This window comes from Sinocyclocheilus grahami, unplaced genomic scaffold, assembly GCF_001515645.1.
Source record: "Sinocyclocheilus grahami isolate Dianchi unplaced genomic scaffold, SAMN03320097.WGS_v1.1 scaffold1425.1, whole genome shotgun sequence".
Lineage (NCBI taxonomy): Eukaryota > Metazoa > Chordata > Actinopteri > Cypriniformes > Cyprinidae > Sinocyclocheilus > Sinocyclocheilus grahami.
This window is the reverse complement of record NW_015506604.1, coordinates 177,302-185,844: the sequence shown is the minus strand read 5'-3', so window position 1 is coordinate 185,844 and position 8,543 is coordinate 177,302. Positions and strand designations below refer to the sequence as shown.

Sequence of the window (8,543 nt, the reverse complement as noted above, 5' to 3'; positions counted from 1 at the left end):
GTGGTTGGTAGGGTGTTGTCAGGGTGTTCTGAGTGGTTGATATAATGTTCTGGGTGGTCGGTAGGGTGTTGTCAGGATGTTCTGAGTGGTTGATAGAATGTTCTGGGTGGTTGGTAGGGCGTTGACAGGGTATTATGAGTAGTTGGTAGGGTGTTGTCAGGATGTTCTGAGTGGTTGATAGAATGTTCTGGGTGGTTGGTAGGGCGTTGACAGGGTGTTGTGAGTAGTTGGTAGGGTGTTGTCAGTGTGTTCTGAGTGGTTGATAGAATGTTCTGGGTGGTTGGTAGGGCGTTGACAGGGTGTTATGAGTAGTTGGTAGGGTGTTGTCAGTGTGTTCTGAGTGGTTGATATAATGTTCTGGGTGGTTGGCAGGGTGTTGTCAGGATGTTCTGAGTGGTTGGTAGGGTGTTGTCAGGGTGTTTTGAGTGGTTGATATAATGTTCTGGGTGGTTGGTAGGGTGTTGTCAGGGTGTTCTGAGTGGTTGATAAAATGTTCTGGGTGGTTGGTAGGGTGCTGTCAGGGTGTTCTGGGTGGTTGGTAGGGTGTTGTCAGGGTACTCTGAGTGGTTTGTAGGGTGTTTGTCAGGGTGTTCTGAGTGGTTGATATAATGTTCTGGGTGGTCGGTAGGGTGTTGTCAGGATGTTCTGAGTGGTTGTTAGGGTGTTGTCAGGGTGTTCTGAGTGGTTGATATAATGTTCTGGGTGGTTGGTAGGGTGTTGTCAGGGTGTTCTGAGTGGTTGATAGGGTGTTGTGGGTAGTCGATTGAGTGTTCTGGGTAGTTGATAGGGTATTCTGGGTGTTCTGGCTACTTGATTGGATGTTGTGGGTAGTTGATTGGATGTTATGTGTAGTGGATAGGATATTCTGGGTGTTCTGGGTAGTTAATTGTGTGTTCTGGGTAGTTGATAGGGTTAGGGCTGTGTCGGTGGCAGATTTTTACCACCGCGTGGTAATGGACCAACTACCGCCAGTGGCGCAGTGTTGATATATATATATATAGTGGGGTTAGCCACCACACTCACAACTGCTGCTTCTGTCACTTTTTCTCTTGACAAAAGTGCATTTATTCAGATTAAAGAACGTTTATCTGTTTCAGACGTTTCAGACGAGCGCTCCTCTTCACTTCAGCAGCAGGCGCGAGTCAAGCGAGTGCGGAAACGGTACGTGGTTGGTAGGGTGTTGTCAGGGTGTTCTGAGTGATTGTCAGGGTGTTCTGGGTGGTTGGTAGGGTGTTGTCAGGGTATTCTGAGTGGTTGGTAGGGCGTTGAAAGGATGTTCTGAGTGGTTGGTAGGGTATTCTGAGTGGTTGGTAGGGCGTTGTCAGGGTGTTCTGGGTGGTTGGTAGGGTGTTGTCAGGGTATTCTGAGTGGTTGGTAGGGTGTTGTCAGGGTGTTCTGAGGGGTTGATAGAATGTTCTGGGTGGTTGGTAGGGTGTTGTCAGGGTATTCTGGGTGGTTGGTAGGGCATTGTCAGGGTGTTCTGAGTGGTTGATAGAATATTCTGGGTGGTTGGTAGGGCGTTGTCAGGGTGTTCTGGGTGGTTGGTAGGGTGTTGTCAGGGTATTCTGAGTGGTTGGTAGGGTGTTGTCAGGGTATTCTGAGTGGTTGGTAGGGCATTGACAGGATGTTCTGAGTGGTTGGTAGTAGTGGTGGGAATCTTTTGGAATCTCGTGATTCTATTTCTATTTTATATTTGCATAGATTTTATTTTATATTTGATTCTAAAAGGCCTGTTCACACCAAGGACGATAACTATGAAGATACCGATAAATATATCGTTCTAAAAATCGTTCTCAATATTAAAAAATGACAGAGTCCACACCACAGCTATAACGATAAAGGCACAGAGAAACGATATCTTTGGAATCACTTTCAGACTATTTCTTCCAGCTGATGAACGATAAAAACATTGACAGCCAGTCAGAATCAATCCTGCCATAACGAGGTCGAGAATTTAAAGCGTCAGACGAGCGTGCGCTTGGAATAAACAGAGGATATCGCTAATATAGTTATCTTTATAGTTATCGGTCTTGGTGTGAACAGGCCTTTAACTTTTCCTTTTAATTTTATGTAACTAAAATTAAAATGAAACTGAAACTATAAAGGTGCACATCTTTGCATCATTAAAATAAGATCAGTTTGTGTGACTGTTAGTCGTATGGAATCAAAGGAAGTAATTATCAGCTGGTTCCAACTGGTGGCAGTTTGTCTGAAGTTAGAAAAATATAATATGTGCCATTGCATTGTCAATATTTAGTGATTTAGCCTCTGATACAGGGTATGCCATTATTAACTGGTCAAGCAGATTCTGTCTAGGGTCTGGTTTGATTCTCCAGGATGGTGTTTGGCTGCGGGACAGTGATCTGTTGAGCCAAATGAGAGACCTTGACCTGTTATAACTGTGAAATCTCCCTATATGGAGATCAAGGAAGCACATCTGGAACACTCAGAATACAGCATGAAACAGCATCTAAGCCGGACTGAGGTTCTGTTCCAAACCCTAGTGAGCTCCCTACATGAGCAGATGCATACCAACTCAAATCAGACCTCATTAGTGAAGCTGATGCGATTCACTTGAAGCAATGATTGCAATAGACATCAGCATTAACACAAGCAAGTCTAACAAGCATAAAAATATTGTACACAACAGTCCATGATTAATTAGACTGAACATTTTTTGTTTATATTAATAAACAAAATGGAGAAAACATAAATTTGACTGAATTTGATTTATAATCATAATTCGATCACACATAAATAAAAATGAAAAGTTTTAGAGTAGGGATGCACCGATATGAAAATTTTGGCCAATACCGATAACCGATTATTCTTTATTTTTGAAAGCCGATAACCGATATGTTGGCCGATAAATCTATATCCAAATTGTTTACAAAATTACAAAAAAGGTCTCATCACTAAAAGCCACATTCCAAACACTTCAACATAAGCAGCCTAGTTTGAACGGTGTACGTTTTAAAAATATTTTTACTCTCCCATTACCAAATTTAGTCATAAAAAAGTCTTACAAATTAATAAAATAATGCATAAATAATGCAAACAAGTCACTGGACATCATCACGTGTAAAGAATCAAAATGAATGCGCCACAGATCAATAAAACAGAATAGCCTCTGCACGGACAATAATTAAATGATTTTAATTACTAAACCATATTGTTAATGAGAAATAAGAGAAAAATACAAGTGGTTGTTGTTATTAATAATATATCAATGATTTTGAAAAAGTAAAAAATTAATACCACTGTTTTAAATAGCAGACGTTGAGCTGCGCGTGCGGAAGCTGAAGAGCTGAATGAACACGGTAAACTGAAGCATTTGCTGGCAGCTTATTTAACTCAAGGAAATGCATCCTGAGATTAATAGTAATACAAAATAAACATAATATTACAACTTATATATGTACAAAATGATGCAGTTATTGCGTGCTATAGTCAGAATGTGTGATCCTGTTGTGGATGCGCTCTTCCCATAACAACGCGCTGAAACACGGCAACTAAACCCAAAGAATGCACAACGTTTTATTATAATAATGTTCTCATTAGAATGTTATATACACGACATTCCCAATCATAGTTATTAATGTTGTGCACTGCTGTTTGAGCTGCGTGCGCTGAGCTAAAGACGATCACCGGTAAACTGAAGCGCTCTTTTAACTTAACCAAACGCATTCTATATGAGATAAATCAGATATACATCAAATAAACACAATATTACAATGTACAATTGCACAAAAGGCTGCAAACGAACAGCGCGCATCTGAAGTGTCTCTGAAGGAAATAATGCATTATTTATCGGCTTTAAGATATCGGCCAAATTTTCTTATCAGGCCGATACCGATAACAGAAAAAATGAGCATTTATCGGCCGATACCGATATGGTGGCCGATATATCGTGCATCCCTATTTTAGAGCAAATATTTTTAGTATATATTAGTATTCAATTATTATTCACATTTATAATCAACATTTCTCTCTTTTTTCCCACACAGTACACTGTAAAACCAGCAGCTGTGGTTGCCGGAATTTTACTGTAAACGGTAGCAACATTTTAGGTTTTACTGTTTTAACTTAAATTTACAGTTAAATACCGTAATTTCATTAACTGATATAATGTTAATATACCAACCTATTGAAGTACTGAAATCTGTTTTGTAGCTTTGTAATACACTGATAACCACCAAATGCAGGAGGTGATGAGAAAGTCACACGATGAACCAAAGCCCATCACAAGCAGCTTTTAAATAATAACATATATAGAAGGTGCACGGTGTTGTTCACACAAACACTAAACACCATCACGGTAACACACATGACACTGAAATAATGCAATAAACATTCATTTAACAACATTAGGTGTAACACACAACCCTAATATACAAAACTGATAAGAAAAAACTAAGAAGAAACATAGTTATTTCAACAAAAAAACATCAAATTTGAAATGTAACGCAGGGAATTCTGAGAATGTCAATTTACGGTTATTCACTGTAAATTATACGGTCTTTTTCACTTCCAAAAACGGTATACTACCGTCAAATTAATGTCCAATACAGTTTTTCACCGTATATAGTAGAGGAATTTACCGTTAACCATTTAACAGGTTTTTACTGTAGCATTTTTACAGTGTAGCTGCAGTGCATTATAAGATTACCTTGCTATGCGATTGTGAAGGAATGTGTAATATTTAATTCAAATTTGGCCAAAACAAGCGTAATCGGAAACATGTCTATGATGCCTTAAAATGCGTCCTATATAGGCTGCAGACTAGGTTTTGGAACAGAACCACATTGTTAAGATAAAAAGGTACCTTATATTCTTATAACAACTAGAATTGTACAAAGAGCACCTTGGTAACCACATCGCATTGGGTGAGGGTGAGTTGCACGCCTTCAAAAATGTAGCTGGTTAGATTAAAGCCACAAAGAAAACTCACAAAGTGAGTTCAGCTCTTTTGAGGTTGTGAAAGCACACGGGCAGAACACAGACCCTATTAATACACCAAACAGCTGCCTGGCAGGGCAACATGTCCCAGCAGCGCAGGGTGGGCACTGTGCCCTACACGACACCTGTGTAGTCTCTTTAGTGCCCTTGAAAGTGGACATGGCTGAGAGGTTCACTACAGACCTCTCAACACACACACACACACACACACACACGAGCGCACACACACACACACACACACACACACACACACTGCCAAACTGACCACAGAATAATAATAATAGTCCAATTCCAGCAGAATATTAATAAGCCATTTAGAGTCACATGGCCAGTTTGTTGACTGTATTTGTCACAATATTCACTGTACTTCTGATAGTCTGAAAGAGTCTGTATTTTAAACATATAAATCCAATGAATTGTACCGTAGTACATTAACATGGTACCGAGTGATTACCATATTCATATACCATAATATTTAAATGATCCTACCAAGGTAAATGTCCAAAAAAAACAAAACCATGGTAGTACAATGGTACATTTTTCTGGAAACTTCGACCAACTAAATAAATGCAGTATAAAAATAGTTTAGAATGAGATCTTTCTCTATATTATATTAACAGCCTAACTTTCACCTCGCACTGCATCATAAGATCACACTTTTAAATCATTTCATAATCAATCATATCCTATGATATTTAAATGATCCAAAACAACAACAACAACACAGTAGTACAATGCTAAGTTTTTGTGCATATAAGCATATTATATTAATAACCTCAATGTAAAAACACCGTTCTGTACTAATGACCAAATACATTCAACACGTTATTAAATTATTATGAGTTTTTTAAGCACTGACAAGCACGCTTCATAGCTGATTTCAAAGTTACTACGTTTATGAAACAACACCATGAAAGACTCAAATCACGAATCTAGAAAGAAAACGTTATAATGAAAGAGAAATAATAAGAGGAGTGAAGTTTCGTACCGTTCCGCTGTGTGTTTGGTCCTCACGCGCGTCTATAGCGCTACACTCACCACCTCTGCTGATTATACTGCATTCACTCAATGCTCAATATCAGGTGTTTCATTTATTACAGCTCAAGGAATTGTTTGAAACAAATTAAGGGAGTATTTAAGTGTCGTTGCAGTAGAGCAACAGCGCCACCTGCTGTCGACATGTGGCTATTGGTAGTGATGTTACACTCAAAATCAGTACTAATTCAAACTTACCAAAATTTTTTAATTTTTTAAATATATATCTATATATAAGCCCACTAATAGTAGGTGAATTAAGTGTGATTGGGACGGTTTTTGAATTTGATACATTTTGATACATTTCTGTAATACTGAAGATGTTAAGTTCTGATTTGAGGAGGAAACAATGTTGCGTTATAATGAAAGGATGTGTGCACTTTTCTGTAAACTGAGCCAAAAAATTTTTTGGGGGGGGGATTGGGGCAGCACATTATTTTCATTGATTTAGGGTAGTGTAAGAATATTTACTGTATTGCGCAAGTTAGTTCATACTTTGGTATAATTTTATATGCGATATTACCTTTTCTTTTCATCATTAAGAGTCCATGTTTATTTCTGTCCAACTTTATTTCTCAGTTCATAAATCCATCCACAGTTCATACAATACAACACGTGTAACTGAGGTAAAAGAAGGCTTGGCGTCCAAAAGTCATTGAAAACATTTAAAAATCAAATAGACAAGTAAAAAAAATAAAAAGCTTTAGGTCTTCAAAAATGCTTTTGGGTGGCCCCATCACCAATTAACTGTTTGACAAACACATTTAACCTGCACAAACCTGCAACCAAATCAGTAAACAAACAAACAAAAATGTTTATCAATAATGCATCTATTTTCAGAATTTTTTTTAGCAAAATCTAGCTAGTTTGTGAATATTTTTGTGGTTGATTAGGGCTTGCACAAATAAAAAGGTTGGGAACCACTGATTTAGGGCATGCAGTGCACATACAATGGTTCCCTATTACAAGGTCAATCATTTTCTTAATTAGCTAAGCCTTTAAGCACTGTCCCAATCACCCAACATTATGCTTTCCCATCCACCCAAATTGTGTTTGGATGGATGGGACAAAATAGAAACAACCTAATTCTGAAAATAGAAATATGATCCATTTCAACTGATTTCGTAGAAGTAGTGCATCATATTTATGTTTCCATCAAAAGTTTGTATAACTATGACCTTATTATGAAGACTTAAGCTTATGTCATTTTCCTCAGTTCATGCATTTCACGGTCAACTTCCTGTTTGATGTCTGCCCCGCCCACCTACATGACGTCACACCAATGAGGCCATCCCATTTTAATTATGTGGTCTCACAGCTAGGGCTCAGCAAAATAGTTTTTATTTTCACTCATTAGGTGAGAAAATAAATTATGTAGTTATACTGTCCCATTTGACCTTATGTCCCAATCACCTTAAACTACAGTTTCATGTCATCTAAAGTCTGTATTTATAGCTACGGTAACCAACATGCTTATAAGTCATAAAGAGAGATTTTTTTTATGTTAGCATATTCATCAGATAATAATATCACTATTTTGATTAAGCCTATGTAAAATCAACAACATTACAGCAGCAGTTTTAAAGATGTTTTCTTTGTCTGACTACTTGAAAGAGAATATAGCAAAATATAACTTAATTAATTTGTGTTTCCTGATAGCTAAATTTCACATACATAAACAGAAATTTGGCTCTAAACTTCTCTTTTCTTTATTCACAGTTGAATACATTTCTGTTAATCCTAAAGCAGTGACAACCATAGTTTAACCATGGTATTTGTAGTAAAACTGTGGTTATACAAATGGTAATTCGCAATTCGCCAAAAAAACCATGGCACCTTTACTAGGCAATAATAAAATCATGGTGAACTTTCTTGAAGGATTTATCTGTGCATCCTTTCTTTATTTTTTCTTGTTTTCTTTTTATAACTGAACTGCATTAATTGTTTGATGTTTTGTACTGTTTAATAAAAAATAGAAATCAGAAAAGAAGATTCGCTATACGCTCTCCAAAGTTCCGATCTGAATCAAATGACTCGCGCTCCGAAGTCCAGATCTGAATCAAAAGAATCGCGATCCGGCTCCAAAGTCCCAATCTGAATTAAATGAATCGCGAACAGGCTCCAAAGTTCCAATCTGAATCAAACAGAAATCAGAAAAGAAGATTCGCTATACGCTCTCCAAAGTTCCGATCTGAATCAAATGACTCGCGATCCGGCTCCAAAGTCCCAATCTGAATTAAATGAATCGCGAACAGGCTCCGAAGTTCCAATCTGAATCAACAGAATCGCGAACAGGCTCCGAAGTTCCAATCTGAATCAAACAAATCGCAAACAGGCGCCGAAGTCCCAATCTGAATGAACAGAATCGCAAACAGGCTCCGAAGTTCCAATCTGAATTAACAGAATCGCGAACAGGCTCCGAAGTTCCAATCTGAATTAACAGAATCACGAACAGGCTCCGAAGTTCCAATCTGAATCAACATAATCGCGAAAAGGCTCAGAAGTTCCAATCTGAATTAACAGAATCGCAAACAGGCTCCAATCTGAAT

General features: G+C 37.9%; 1 protein-coding gene across 1 annotated transcript in view; it reads right to left on the bottom strand.

Annotated features, from left to right (window-relative positions):
* LOC107570190 (calcitonin gene-related peptide type 1 receptor-like) overlaps nucleotides 1-6,017 on the bottom strand; it is a 37,683-nt gene extending 31,666 nt beyond the window's left edge. Inside the window, exon 1 of the mRNA XM_016256397.1 lies at nucleotides 5,948-6,017. The gene's annotated coding sequence lies outside the window, so the exon portion shown is untranslated. The remainder of the gene's footprint in view (nucleotides 1-5,947) is intronic.
* Between the last annotated feature and the right edge of the window lie 2,526 nt (nucleotides 6,018-8,543).